Source organism: Cygnus atratus, chromosome 8 (genome assembly GCF_013377495.2).
Source record: "Cygnus atratus isolate AKBS03 ecotype Queensland, Australia chromosome 8, CAtr_DNAZoo_HiC_assembly, whole genome shotgun sequence".
In the NCBI taxonomy this organism is placed as follows: Eukaryota; Metazoa; Chordata; class Aves; order Anseriformes; family Anatidae; genus Cygnus; species Cygnus atratus.
The window spans coordinates 16,064,783-16,078,152 of NC_066369.1; the positions used below are offsets into that span (position 1 = coordinate 16,064,783).

At 43.1% G+C, this 13,370-nt stretch overlaps 1 long non-coding RNA gene across 1 annotated transcript; it reads left to right on the forward strand.

Annotated features, from left to right (window-relative positions):
• The first annotated feature begins 779 nt into the window (after positions 1 to 779).
• Positions 780 to 13,015, forward strand: LOC118243393 (uncharacterized). The gene is made up of 4 exons (XR_004777265.1): positions 780 to 882; positions 1,114 to 1,247; positions 9,945 to 10,053; positions 11,809 to 13,015. It is a non-coding gene; the product is annotated as an uncharacterized LOC118243393 (long non-coding RNA).
• The last annotated feature ends 355 nt before the right edge of the window (positions 13,016 to 13,370 follow it).

The window sequence follows — 13,370 nt, forward strand, 5'->3', positions numbered from 1 at the left end:
CCTGAGCACTCTCAGTGCCTTGTTTGTGCCCTGACATCTCTGATGGCCACTGCCCAGAATGTGGATTGAAATGTGCTATCTAAATAAATACGTGTAACACACTATTTCTACTTGACATGAAGCAACTGTCCTTTCTGGTATTCATAACTTTCTGACAGAGACATTTACTGATTTTATTAACAAAAATAACCCTCCCCTTTAAGAGTCAGTTAATTTACCTCAGCCCGGCCACAAAATTTCCTCTTGATGCCAGTGAGAGGTGAAATAAACTTTTAGAAATAAAGACCCTTCATGTAGCTAGTCCAATAAAATGTGGGTTAAATGTAGTGTTAAGGGACAGAATATTTTAAATGAAAGACATCCTTCAAAGCAGTCTGATATATAGCAAACTTGATGCCTTTGAAGCTGGCAAATACCCAAGCTAGCTTCAGCTAGTTTCAGGGAGAAACTGATGATCTGCATGGATTTAAAAAAAAAAAAAAAAGGAAAGAAGGACTGGCAGTCATAAATATTTTGAGAGTTGAAGAAAGAATCTCTTCAGAAAAATGCATGTTGAATTAGCTTTATTGCTTCAGCATGCAAAAGGTCTTGAATGATACTGTAAATGTCAGTGTGTATTTGTTGCAGTTCCTCGCTAAACTACATATTGGGTTAATTACAAGTCTGTCACCAAAACTAAATGTTTTAATACAGTTTAGTTCCTTTAGTTCCTCAGACAACATGAAGTAAAAGTCCATAATGTCATTTTTGTCCTAAGAAGTTGTTAGCAGTACCGTGATGTTGGTTTACAACAACCAAGCAGTTGCATTCATCTCAAGCATGATGAAGTTCTGTACTTCCCTACGTGGAGATGAGCTGTAATTCCGACGTCATCGCACTGAGGTTTGTATCAAAGCCAAATGGCAAACTTGGAATGAGTGCTGGACAGGTGATGGAAATTCATTAGAGTGACGGTGCAGGCAGTTACTGCCCAATTTAGATATGCACATTAGAAAACTGACTCACCTTGGCTCTACTTACAGTCACTGGAGACCTGTTCAAGCCTGGTTCAGTCCATCTGAATTGTGCTCTCTGGTGAAGACTTCTCCCTCTCCTTTTTTAATGTCTCCTTAGGCACCAAAGTTGGATGCATGAAACCAGGCAGCATGACAAACATCCTCAAGGAAGACAGGTGCTTTGCATCAAGAACAAAGCTATGACACCAGGCTCTCCTGAAAGGGACATGGGACTGGAGTTCTGCTCTTCAGGTGAGTACAGACTTGGGACGGTCCCACAGGAGTGAGACATGAGAATGGAGAAGTCAGTGAGCACAGAGGAGGAAGAGGAGGTTTTAGAAGAAAGCATATATCCAGGAATGGGGTAAGGGCTGAAGACAGCTGAAAAGCAGCTTGCTAACTGGGAATTAACTAGGTTTTAAAATAAAAAGTCCTGTGGATTCTATACTCAGCCCTTACTATTGGTACACTGTGCTTCTACATGAGACCAAGAGTTTCTCTCACAACAGCCTGGAGTAGTCCTTGCAAATGTGGCGAGGCGGGTTGCAAACATACCTGTCAGCTATAGCTTTTTAACCAAATGCTGCAGCAATTTGCAGGAGTAAGTAGGTGAGTAAAAATGCCCTTTTTCTGTAATTTTACTTTCTGAAGCATGTTATGAATAGAAGAATCATCTGGGGCTAGAAGAGAAAATGCAACTAGTAGCTTGACCTTTTATTGGGTATAATGGAGAGGTGATATGGGAAGTGATATTTTAGAAGAGCAAAACAACACACTAGACATCAAAGGAGATAGCACTGAAAGTACATCTAATGCAGCTGAGTGGGTGAGTTCAGGTAGTGTACAAATAAGGAAGAAGGGGTTGCAGTCTGCTCTGGCGACATGCAGCAAATACATAACAGGGACAGTTTGTGTGAGGTTTCATAGATAACTAAAAACTCTGATCATGGAGAGAGCAGTACAATGACTAAATTTCCCACCATTTTGTAGGCGATCTGAGAAGCGACTGTGCTTTGAGCTCTCTCTCTGCCCAGGGGAGGTAAGGCTGGCTGGGTGGCTGGCTGAGAAGTGTGCAGTGGTGCCTGCACCTCTCGGTAACCACAGGTGGGATTTTTTGCTTTCTGAGAGCAAAAATACACATAAAGTTATGACCTAGTAGGAAGTCAAGTGAAAATAGACCCAGCCATAAACAAGAAAATCAGTTCTGGGAAGAAAGTGTGGTGAAGGTCAAAGCAGAAGTACATTAAATAAATTCATAATGCACATATTCAGTTCTTCCAGTTCTAAAGCTGTAAAAGAATAAACTGCTTTGGGGCAAATGAGGTGACATTTATAAATCTTGATACCCAGAAAAGAATTCTGGCTTGTGTGTATTCCATTGTTTCATTTTCAAACTTCCTATCTGATAATGTGTAAAGGAACAGATACTCTGGACAAATACCTCATTAGAACACAAATTTGTTTCGTAGAAAGCCAGATGTTTTCAATGACATGTAAGAATGCAGTAGCTAAAACCCATTAAAATAGTTGCAACTTGTGGTGCATGTTAACACAGAGGGAGCCTAAATGAGTACACTGTGCAAATAGGTGCACTTCCTTCCATTGGGCTGAAAATGATTTCATTATTTTCACTGTTAAATTAAAAATGTGCTATGTTAAAGATAGGTCTTTGCATTTTTCCTAATTTTTGTTTTCCTGATTGGAAAACTGAAGACTAAACTCCTCCATTTTCAATAACATTTCCACATTCTTTCTGAAATCTGAATCCTCCTTATTGCCATGCCACCACAGCTTTTTGGAACGTGGCTGCTGGGGTTTGGTGTGGGGAAGGGATTAGGCAAAACTCTCTTACAATGTCATGAGTAATTGAAAAAAAATATTTTTTAATCTCATAAAATAATAGTTTTTTTTTCTGAATTAATTCTAAAATTTTTAATACCTATTAATTTACAAACTTCTAGATGTCTCCTGCTGCAGAGCTACAGGTTCTCATGAGACGATAAGCAGCAACTCTTCGACATCATAGAGCAACATTTCAAAAGCATTCCATTTTGTTAGTGGAGAAATCTTTCCAATTGTGGATATAAATTTTCTGATTAATACTCTGTGGTTAGGTATGTATCACTCAATGATGAAGAGAGGGGAAAGCTGAAGCATCCCCAGTGTAAGGCAAACATACAAGTACCTTGCATTATATTGTATCATCCAAGGATATCAAAAAACGCAATATTGTGGCAAAGAGCAGCTAGTCAAACGTATGTGACAGTTAGGAGCTTGTCAAAAGCCTCACAGAGACATACTTAGTATTGTTAATTCTTCTGATCACATCAAGTCATTCATCTTTTATCAGTTCAAATGGCTCTCCTTCTGGAGACAGCCCATCTCTCAGCTGACATTTCATGTGTAATGTATTAGTATTGCTGTATCTCAGACAGCGAAGCAAAAGTGCAGTAGATTAGATGAAGCATCAGGAAGATGTTGCTGCAGTGCTGTGTGTCAGCAGTGAGGGCTAGTCTGGTGAATGCAACCGAAAAAATCAAAGAGATTTTTGCCAGGAGTATCAGGCTGAGCTGAGGCTCCCTTTCGCATGCGGTTTTGCAGTACAGTGCTAGCTGTTGCCACGTTGCACCAGCTAGAGTCCCAGTCCCATTAATAATGAGACATGCATCTCCAAATTAAAGATATGCAAATTATGAAATACGCCATCACATAAGGAGTATGCTCTGTTGTTCCTGGTTAGCAGGGGTATTAGCTGGACTCATTTCCTCCCTGCTTCCACAGGAGATCAGCAAAAGGGAAATAGCAGTGACTTCTTGGGGCCAGGGGGCAATGCATCCCTGGGAGGGCAGTGATCTTTGCAGTGTGCTGTGTTGCAGACCCTTAAAAAGACAACTCTGCTGATTGCAGCTGCTATTGCTGCAGCCATTTAACTCTTTAGTAATGAATCCAAAGAAGCTGTCTGGAAGTCTTCAGTAACTGTAATTTTCTGTAATTAATTTTTTAAGTATACTGGACTTCCATACAGTGACAGCAGGCCTTTGAGCAAGGCCATCAGGGAATTAAAATGAGGTGTGGCCTTGGCAGCTTCTAGAACACAAATGCAGTATATAGACAACTGAGTAGATTGGTGAGAAATGTAATTTTATTTGCAGCTCAAAAATGCTAAGGAGGAAGGAGAAATTTTGAGAGCTGAAAAAACCGTGCCAGAAATGTGTGTGCCTTCTTGAACCAGCTGGGACTGAACTTTTTTTCCTTTTGATTGTATAAGACTTTCCGATAATTGCAATTCAATAGAAGAAAAGAATTTTCTGCCATGATGGTGGAGAAATACTGTCATAGATTGCCCAAAGAGATGGACCGTCCTTGAGCAGGAGGTTGGAGTAGAGGACTCTGGAGTTCCCTTCCAACCTGCGTGATTCTGTACCAGCAATCATGTTTTGGGTTTGTTTTTTTCATTTCTATATCAAATACTAGTAGAGGTTGTTCTGTACAATGTTTAGTGATGTTACCTATTAATATAATCATAGAATCATAGAATGGATCAGGTTGGAAAGGACCTTAAAGATCATCCAACTGCAACCCCCCTACTATAGATCCCACCCACCAGATCAGGTTGGCCAAGGCCCCATCCAGCCTGGCCGTGAATACCTCCAGGGATGGGGCATCCATAACTTCTCTTGGCAACCTGTTCCAGTGCTTCACTACTACTACTTACAGTGAAGAATTTCCTCCTAATGTCTAGTCTAAATCTATCATCTTTTAGTTTAAGACCATTCCCCCTTGTTCTATCATTATCTACCTAAGCAAGGAGTCCTCCTCCATCTTTTTTATAAGACTCCTGTAAGTACTGAAAGGCCTCCATGAGGTCACCCCAGAGCCTTCTCTTCTCCAGGCTGAACATCCTCAGGTCTCTCAGCCTTTCTTCCTAAGAGAGGTGCTCCAGCCTCTGAGCATCCTTGTGGCCTTCTCTGGACCTGCTTTAACAGCCCCACATCCTTCTTGTGCTGGGGGCCCCAGACCTGGATGCAGGACTCCAGGTGGGGCCTCACAAGGGCAGAGCAGAGGGGGACAGTCACCTCCCTCGACCTGCTGGTCACACCTCTGTTGGTGCAGCCCAGGATGCAGTTGCCCTTCTGGGCTGCAGGCACGCACTGCTGGCTCATGTCGAGCTTTTCATCCACCAGAACCCCCAAGTCCTTCTCTGCAGGGCTGCTTTCAGTGAGTTCTTCTCACAGCCTATGCTCATGTCTGGGATTGCCCTGACCCAGGTGCAGCACCTTGCACTTGGACTTTTAGAACCTCATTAGGTTCATGTGGGCCCACTTCTCAAGCTTGTTCAGGTTCCTCTGGATGGCATTTCTTTCTTCTGTTGTATCAACCGTACCACTCAGCTTAGTGTCGTCTGCAAACTTGCTGAGGGTGCACTCGATCCCACTGTCTATGTCATTGATAAGGATATTAAACATTACTGGTCCCAAGACAGACCCCTGAGGGACACTGCTCGTCACCGGCCTCCACCTGTACATAGAACCACTGACCACCACTCTCTGGGTGCAGCCATCGAGCCCATTCCATATCCACTGATAACACTTCAAAAGGTTTCAGCAAGATCTCTTTCCGTATTATTTTTATTGTAGTCTTAAAAAAAAAAAAGAGAGGAAATACTGTTATACTGGTTCAATGTTAGCTGGGTAAGTGGTTACACAGACAGGTACATGCCCTAGCTGAAAACCTTGATATTGGTAGTTGTGTGTACAACCATGGCCCAGCACTGAAACAGTAACAGCGGCTCAGATTTCAGCCCCAAGTTAAACTCTGAAACATACACCTGCCAGGAGATGACATTAATTTGTTAAATGAATGTCATTGTATCACGTACATAGAGCAAACGTGAACTATGTTCATGAGAAAGCACTGTGTCAGAGGGACCCTGTAGGGCATCGCAGATGTTGTGTTCCTACAATGCATGGATGCCTTCATGCTGAAGGAGGGGAAGGTGACAAGCCTCATTGCTACACAGCACAGAACAGGATGTTAAGAAGGATATGTTCCTCACTCAAAACAATGTGAGGCTCTTTTTTTATCTAGTCAAAATATAATTACAGAGATTTGAGTTTGGCTGCGATACTTGGGCTAGCCTGCCTAAAAACGTGAAGTGAGCCAAGCTGTTGAATCCTGGTCCTTGGAAATGTCTTTGGGTTTTTACGCCATAAGATTCTGAGGCTGCTTGGTCCTTTGTTTTTGAAAGTTGATTTTATGATTTAGCTGAAAAGTTATGTGAATTTTTAAAAACTGTATCTACTTATGCTTACATTCTTGTTAAGCCCAAAGTCAAACTGCTGCTATGGGAGTGACAGCTCAGATGTGAGTGAAGGGCCAAATGAAAATTATGTGGAGATTTCATTTGACAAGGCCACTTCAGACAAAAGGAATGTTAAACAAATAGCCTTACACAATGGGAAATGGTGAACTTCTGCTGAACCTTGCTGTTGGCTCTCTGCCAAAGGAAAGTTTGAAGCTACTCGTATGTTCTGATTTGGAAATCTCTCTGGTTTTAATGTCCAGCTTTTGTATACCATTTTAAATGGAAAATGAAAAGTGCTTAATTATCTTTCCCAGGGTATGACAGCTGATAGAAATTAAAATGTCTGCCCAGAACAGAGTGAAAATCCTGCACGCTGATAATAACTCAAACAATGTAAACCTGTGCCATATTAAGCTGTAAATGGAAAAATAGGTGAGAATAAATGATTTCACGAGGTAAGAATAGTATCAAAATGGAAACATTCAGGTATATCACCCTGGGTGAGTGTTTCTTTCAGGCCACAACTCCTGTCATGAACAGTAAAAGCAGTCATGGTCTGGATGGCTTTTCAGAATTATCTACTTGGCTAGACAATGCAGGACAAGGGCTCTGGGTAGAAGCAATGTCTTTATTAGTGTAGGTAGAAGGAGAAGAAGCTTTCATGCTTTCAGGCCTACAAGTTCTTCTTCAAATAAAACAGAATTTCAATTTCTCTACCTAATATAAATGAAGACCTGGCTAGGAATATGAATTCTGCATGTCAGGAAAAGCCTCTAACACCCAGCCACCTTGGCATTATCTTCTAATACTCCGTATATATATATATATATATATTGCTGTTACAGAAAAGCTGCAGTCTAATATTTTAATAATTCTAATCATTACTATCTGCAGCACCTGGAAAGAAGAAATTTCTGTAGAGATTGATCTCTTCAATTAAAATTAACCATTTGAAATGGAAAGCTGCCATCATAATCTGATGACACCTATTAAAGTTGCAAAAACTGCTGCTCAGTGTTTGAGGCAAAAGATAGAGCCCAGGACAAGTTGTTTTAAGGCATGTGCTGGTCATTATCCTTTCAACTCAAGATGGGTTTGAACTTTAAATCTGAGTTTCAATGCCACGTGTCCTGAGAGGCTGGAAGTTTCCATCCCAGCCCTCATTTTTAGTAAGAACCTGGTATCTACCTCCTGGTAGAAGGGAGATGGGGTACCACCTTAAAGGCTCAGAGATTTAAGTTAAAAATGCTTCTAAATGTAGTTGGCTGGAAAAGTTCACAGGTTTGCTGGAATTACAATTTTTTTCTCCCCATCCCTCTTCTGTGATGCCTACAAAATTATTGGCCATAACTAGAGCTAAAGAGCCCACGGCCATGGCTTGGTGCAGACAGATGGCTATGCCTGCGTGCTCCTGCCTCCTCCCAGGCATTAAGATGGTCAGGTCTTCAAAGCAGGTTTTCTGGTTAGTTTCTGCTGCAAGCCCAGCTACAGGTAAATATTTCTCTGGTGAACTTCTTGGGCTTGACCTCTTTTATTCAGAAAACTATTTCTGTACTCCTCACCTGGCACAATTCCTGAAGCAAAGAACTCTTAACTGCTGACTTGGTTGCACCAGTGGCTTTAGGGGATGCCATTATGGGACAATGCTTGCTAGTCAGGGTATTCAAGTGCCAGTCCAAATCCTCCAGTTCTTTTGAAATCCCAAGTGGTTTTAATGTAAACCTAATAGAAATATTGATTATACTAAATTGGGCTGACCAGTGAGTTTGTCTGCTGTGGAGATGCTGGTTGAAATTTCATCGTAAAATAGCTGGAGGAGCAAGACAGGTCTCTGTCAGTACTTGTCATTAAATCTTCCTTTACAGAGATGATTTGACCCCAAGCATATGTAAAAATAAATTGCAAAGCAGCTCAGCCTGTCACATGGGCCAGACTGAACCAAGGGGTGGGTATTTTAATACAAAATGTACCTGAATCTGCGAACTCCTTACAAGACAATTGCACACTTCCCATACTTCAGCTGGCACCAGCTGAACTCTTTCCTGTGCAATGACATGCTCAGGGCTGTTTTCAGGAGCAAATTATAAACATTTCTAGCTACAGGCTAAATACGACTTGGTTTGCCAAGTGCAGCTGAATGTGAGAACATATTTATGCTGAAACAGGAAGACCAATGAACAGCTTGCTCAGCTCTCTGTCCCTTTTCTCTGCAAAAACACTAATCTGTGGCACAAAAGTTACTGCAGAAGCTGTTAAACACTATTTTTTTCTGTGTGAGAGGCCATTATTTAAGTGCTGTCCTTCTCTGATTAATGAACATGGGCTCTTCCATTCTCTGGCCTGTCTGCCATGCTGTACTAAACATGCTCAGCTAAAAGTAAAAAGCTTTGATGCTGTTCTCTAGCTGCTAGCTTAAAAAAATCAACTTACTGCTTCTCAGTCACCCTCTCCATTACAAAGATTGTATCTGCAAGATCAATTCTACCTGCTCCAGCCCATTAGCTTCAGTACTGTTGAGAAGGTTCAGAGTAGGAGAAAATCCAGTTTGAGGTCTGTTAGCTGCCAACCCTTGGTACTAAATGTGCTGGGACAACAAGAGAAAGCAGAGGAAGTCTTTGCTCTCTTCTCTTCAGGCAGAAAACAACCATAACTTCATGTGAATCCCGTCTGCTTACTGAGAAGGTAGCCTTCAGCAGTGAATCTGCACTTGCCAGCGCTGACAGCCAGGGACAGAAAATGGCCCTTCCTCATGCTGTGGTCATGGCAATGCCATAGATGTACTGGACCATTACTGAGGCCAATGCACCTAGATAATCAGTTGCAGCTGAGGTTGTGACACAGGTATGGGAAGAACGGTACTGGCTCTAAAGCTTTGGTAAAGTTGTATTTGCTATCATAATCCAAAGATTTCAAGACCTCCTCTGAATGAATAGAGGAGCTGTACTCACTATGCAGAAATGTTTGTTACAAGGCTGTGTCCTTCCACATCTGTCCTGAGAAAAAGTTTCTCAAAGCATGTACTATACTAGGAAGATTTTTTTTCCCTTTAAATTTGTTGGATAGGTATAACTGTACGGTTTTGGTTGTCAGCATGGAAACTAAACCAGTGGGATCCAGTTCGGTTCTCGGTGTTGCTAGGCTTATTGTCTACCTTCAGGATGATCTGAGAAAGAAGCTGCAACACTCTGTGCACGGTGGGCAAGAAATCTTACATATCTTTTTTCTTCTGCTTAATAATCAGACAGCCCAAATTTATGTTAGAGTCATTTAAATCTTAGATTGAAACCATATGATCTTCTAATTCTCCCTCAGAAAGGAAAAAGAAAATAACAGCTGAAAATTACAGGAAGGAATATTATGAATTCCTACAATGAAAACAACAAGAACAACCAAACTAAAATCCAAGCTGTTTGATGAATGGTGGAAACTTGGTTTCCTTCATACTGTCTTACACTACTACACCTCTTACACTGCCATACCACAGCAAACCTTCCACGACACACAATCACAGGGCTCCCAGATACAAAGTTCTGTGCAAAATAGATCGAACTCTCCTCTTATCATATCCTGAACCTTTCCTTGTGCAGTTACTCTTTCATGTCACCTGTGGCCCCCACTGTAATCACGTGCCTCTTTTCTTTTAGTGTCACCCAGGCAGAAGACAGCACGGTGTTCCCTGGAGCTTCATACCTGCGGATTAGTTGGCGAGTACATCCATGGCCAGCGGCATCTGCTGAAGACAATAGCTAGGAGGTAAGTTCTTCCTGCCTTTTCTCCTGCAGGAGCATTCGTAGTGTTAATTTTCTCTACGTGCTGCTCTATTTTTGTGAAAATTAGAGAAGCTTCATTTTTTGAAGATCTTTATGCCAGCTTGCTAGCTAGCTTTGGTTGAAGCTATTAGGGGTGCTAAAGGTCTTGCAGGAGGACTGGCACACAATGTGATCATATCAGCCTTGTTTCCCCAGGAAAACAGGTTAAAAGATTTCTCCTTGCCTGTAATTGGACGCTGCCAGTTTGAAAAGCTGCCAGAGCCTGTCTGACAAAAGAAGACCTCTCTGTGTTTCCCCTTGCAATTGCTTTCCCATGGAGCCTAAAGGCGAACTGTTAAGGCCATTGATCTCCCTGCAAACAACATATTTGCAGCAGTGGCAGGAAATCTCTGTGGGGATGAAGTGTACAGGAATGACACACACTGACTGCTCATTACACTGATCTGGTACTAACTGGTCCCTAAGTGAAGAGGAGTCACCAAAACTTAGCTACAGGCCATTTGACTTATTTTAATTAGTCACTCCGAAAAAGTCAGCCACTCAGAAGTTAGAAAAGGCTATTAGGATGGCATATCACAACTTCGTTCCAGCTCCCTTGCAAGTTCATCCAGTTTTTAAACAGAACCCTTTCTTTAATCTTTAGATGAGCACTTAATGCCAAGTCAACGTGACAGCCTGCTTCTTTCTAATTATTTGGTGACTGATCCCATTCTCTGTTTTCAGCCCAAGATTGAAAGGCTGATCTGAGACAGAGCTATTCATTCCTTCACGTTCTGGTGAATGGCATTGCTCAGTCCACTGCCTTGTGCTGCACCAGCATTAATCCACACTACCCCCCAGGAAGCTGGGGACTGGGATTGTGATTGCCTTATGGATAAGGAGCTATAGCTCCTAAAATTAAAGTCACAACTCTCTGTTGGTTTTGAATGTCCATCTGCCCAGGTTCTGACTCTCCAGAAAAATCCTACGTTACTTTCAGTAGTACTGACAAAGCTCTCATGCTGTAGTTGCAGTAACAAATGATGGACATATCTGCAACTTGACCAAGGAGGATCTCCAGTCAGTTAGCAGAAATCTAGGGAGTGATTAGCTAGCTGCTGTCTCTGAAAAAGTTGTTGTAAGAAACCTAAGTAAGAGTGGCAGTGATGGCAGCTGTAGGACCAAATTGCTGTTCTCCCAGAGATGCTTTCCATTGCCTGGACTGTAGGGTCACTCTTTATCTTCCTGTGGGCTCTGTCTCACTCTACAGCAAAGAATAGGTCCCACAGAACAGTTTCTATCCCTATGCAACCCTTTTTATTCAAACATTAACACTAAGATCATCCATCCAGTACCCCCGATGAAATACTGCATTTCAGGACAAATATGTTCATTTTCAAACCAATTTCATTACTGGGTTGACAACCTGGTCCCAAAAACATTGTCCTGACACAATTTGGGAATAAAAAAAACTGTGGTAGAGATGCAGTTCTTGATTAGCAGCTGGTTGTAGAAGGATTTGGGACCTTTAAGTACTCTTGCAGCTGAAGCCAATGTCACATCAAACCACACATTAACCACATTTCTGAAAGAATTTTGTCTCCTCGGGGAAAAAAATGTGTGTGAACTTGTGATCAATGGCTGAGAGAACAGATTTAAGTTGGATATGAAACTTTAATGCTGGCACTTCTGGATATATGAGCACTTGAATTTGGAAATCTAACAGCACCAGTATAACATTGATGTTTCCGTTATCCAGGAATTCAAGACAAGCTCCCTGCCATACCATGAAATCCCATTCCATGCTGATCAGTACCTTCCTGGACCGTCACCAAGGCTGCAACCTTTCAGCATGTGCCTAAACCTCTGCCACTTGTGCTCACGGAGTAGCTGATTGCAGTTGCTGTCAAGCAGCTCTCAGAGGAGATGGACTTGGATGTTGGCCCTCACAGCTGCTTGCTGGCAGCAAAGCAATGAAGAGATCATGGATGAAGAGTTGTAGGGGAGGGGAACCTGCTCATCCAGGCATGGACACAGCTTGGGAACAAACAGGAGGAATTAGCAGCCTGCATGAACTGCAGTGCTGTGAGCTCTTTGGCATCACAGAGGAATGGTAAGATAGCTCACACAATCGACATGCTGTGGTGGATGGGTACATGATGCTCAGGAAGGGCAGCAAGAGAGCAGGGGGAAAGCATGGAGTTCCGCCTGCAAATGGGAGATAAGCCAGCTGGGAACTTAGGGGTCATAATTGGTGGGCAGACCAACACGGGTGATTTTGTCATGAGTGTCAAAGGGTTGTGATCAGTGGCATGAAGTCCAGCTGGAGGCCAGGTGGTGTACCCAAGGGGTCATCGCTGGGAATGGTGCTGTTTAACACTCTCATTAATAACCCAGATGATGGGGCAGAGAGCACCCTCAGCAAGTCTGCAGATGGCACAACGCAGGAAGGAGCAGTTGACAGAGCAGGTGGGTGTGCGAGCATCCAGAGGAACCTGGGCAGGCTGGAGACCTGAGCAGACAGGAACCTCATAACATTCAGCAATGGGAAATGCAAAGACCTGCACCTGGGAAAGAACCAACCCCATTGCACCAGCACCTGCTGGGGGCCAAACAGCTGGAGAGCAGCTTGCCAGAAGAGGACCTCGGGTTTCTGGTGCACAACAACTTGAACATGAAGTCCAACTGGGGTGTGTTAGGCAGAGCGTTGCAAGGTCAAGGGAGGTGATTCTTCCCCTCTGCTCAGCACTGGTGCTGGGTCCAGTGCTGGGCTCCCAGTACAAGAGCGACCTGGACATGCTGGAGTGAGTCCGGTGAAGGGCTGCAGAGACGACTGAAAGTTTGGAGCATCTGACATATGAGGAGACTGAGAGAGATGGGACCATTCAGTCTGGACCATTTTTCTTGCCCTTTTAATTCTAGTTTTCTTTTATTAGACTGAACACCCCTGCAAGTACCCTTCACTCTCTGCACACCATGGAGGCCGTATATCAGCTATTCTTTGCTGCGAAACTTTTCCACCCCATGCCAGCCCAACTCCCTTGCCCCACTCCTTGATGTATCTACTCCTTCCCCTGCTTCTCCTGCTCCACTGGTCCCCATGCTTTTTCCTTCATTAGACCAAGGTCTCCCCTAGCTCGTTGCTTGGTCTCAGCTATTCCCGAATCCTCTGGCTCTTGGGCTGCCCATTTTTCCTTCTGTCTTGCAATCCCTGTCTGCCCCTTGCATTTCCAACTAGCCCTTCCCCCCATCTTCCCCCTTCCAGAGTTTTCCTCTCTGTTCAGCCCCCTCAGGTGCCCCTTTCACCCCTGTCCTCAGCTC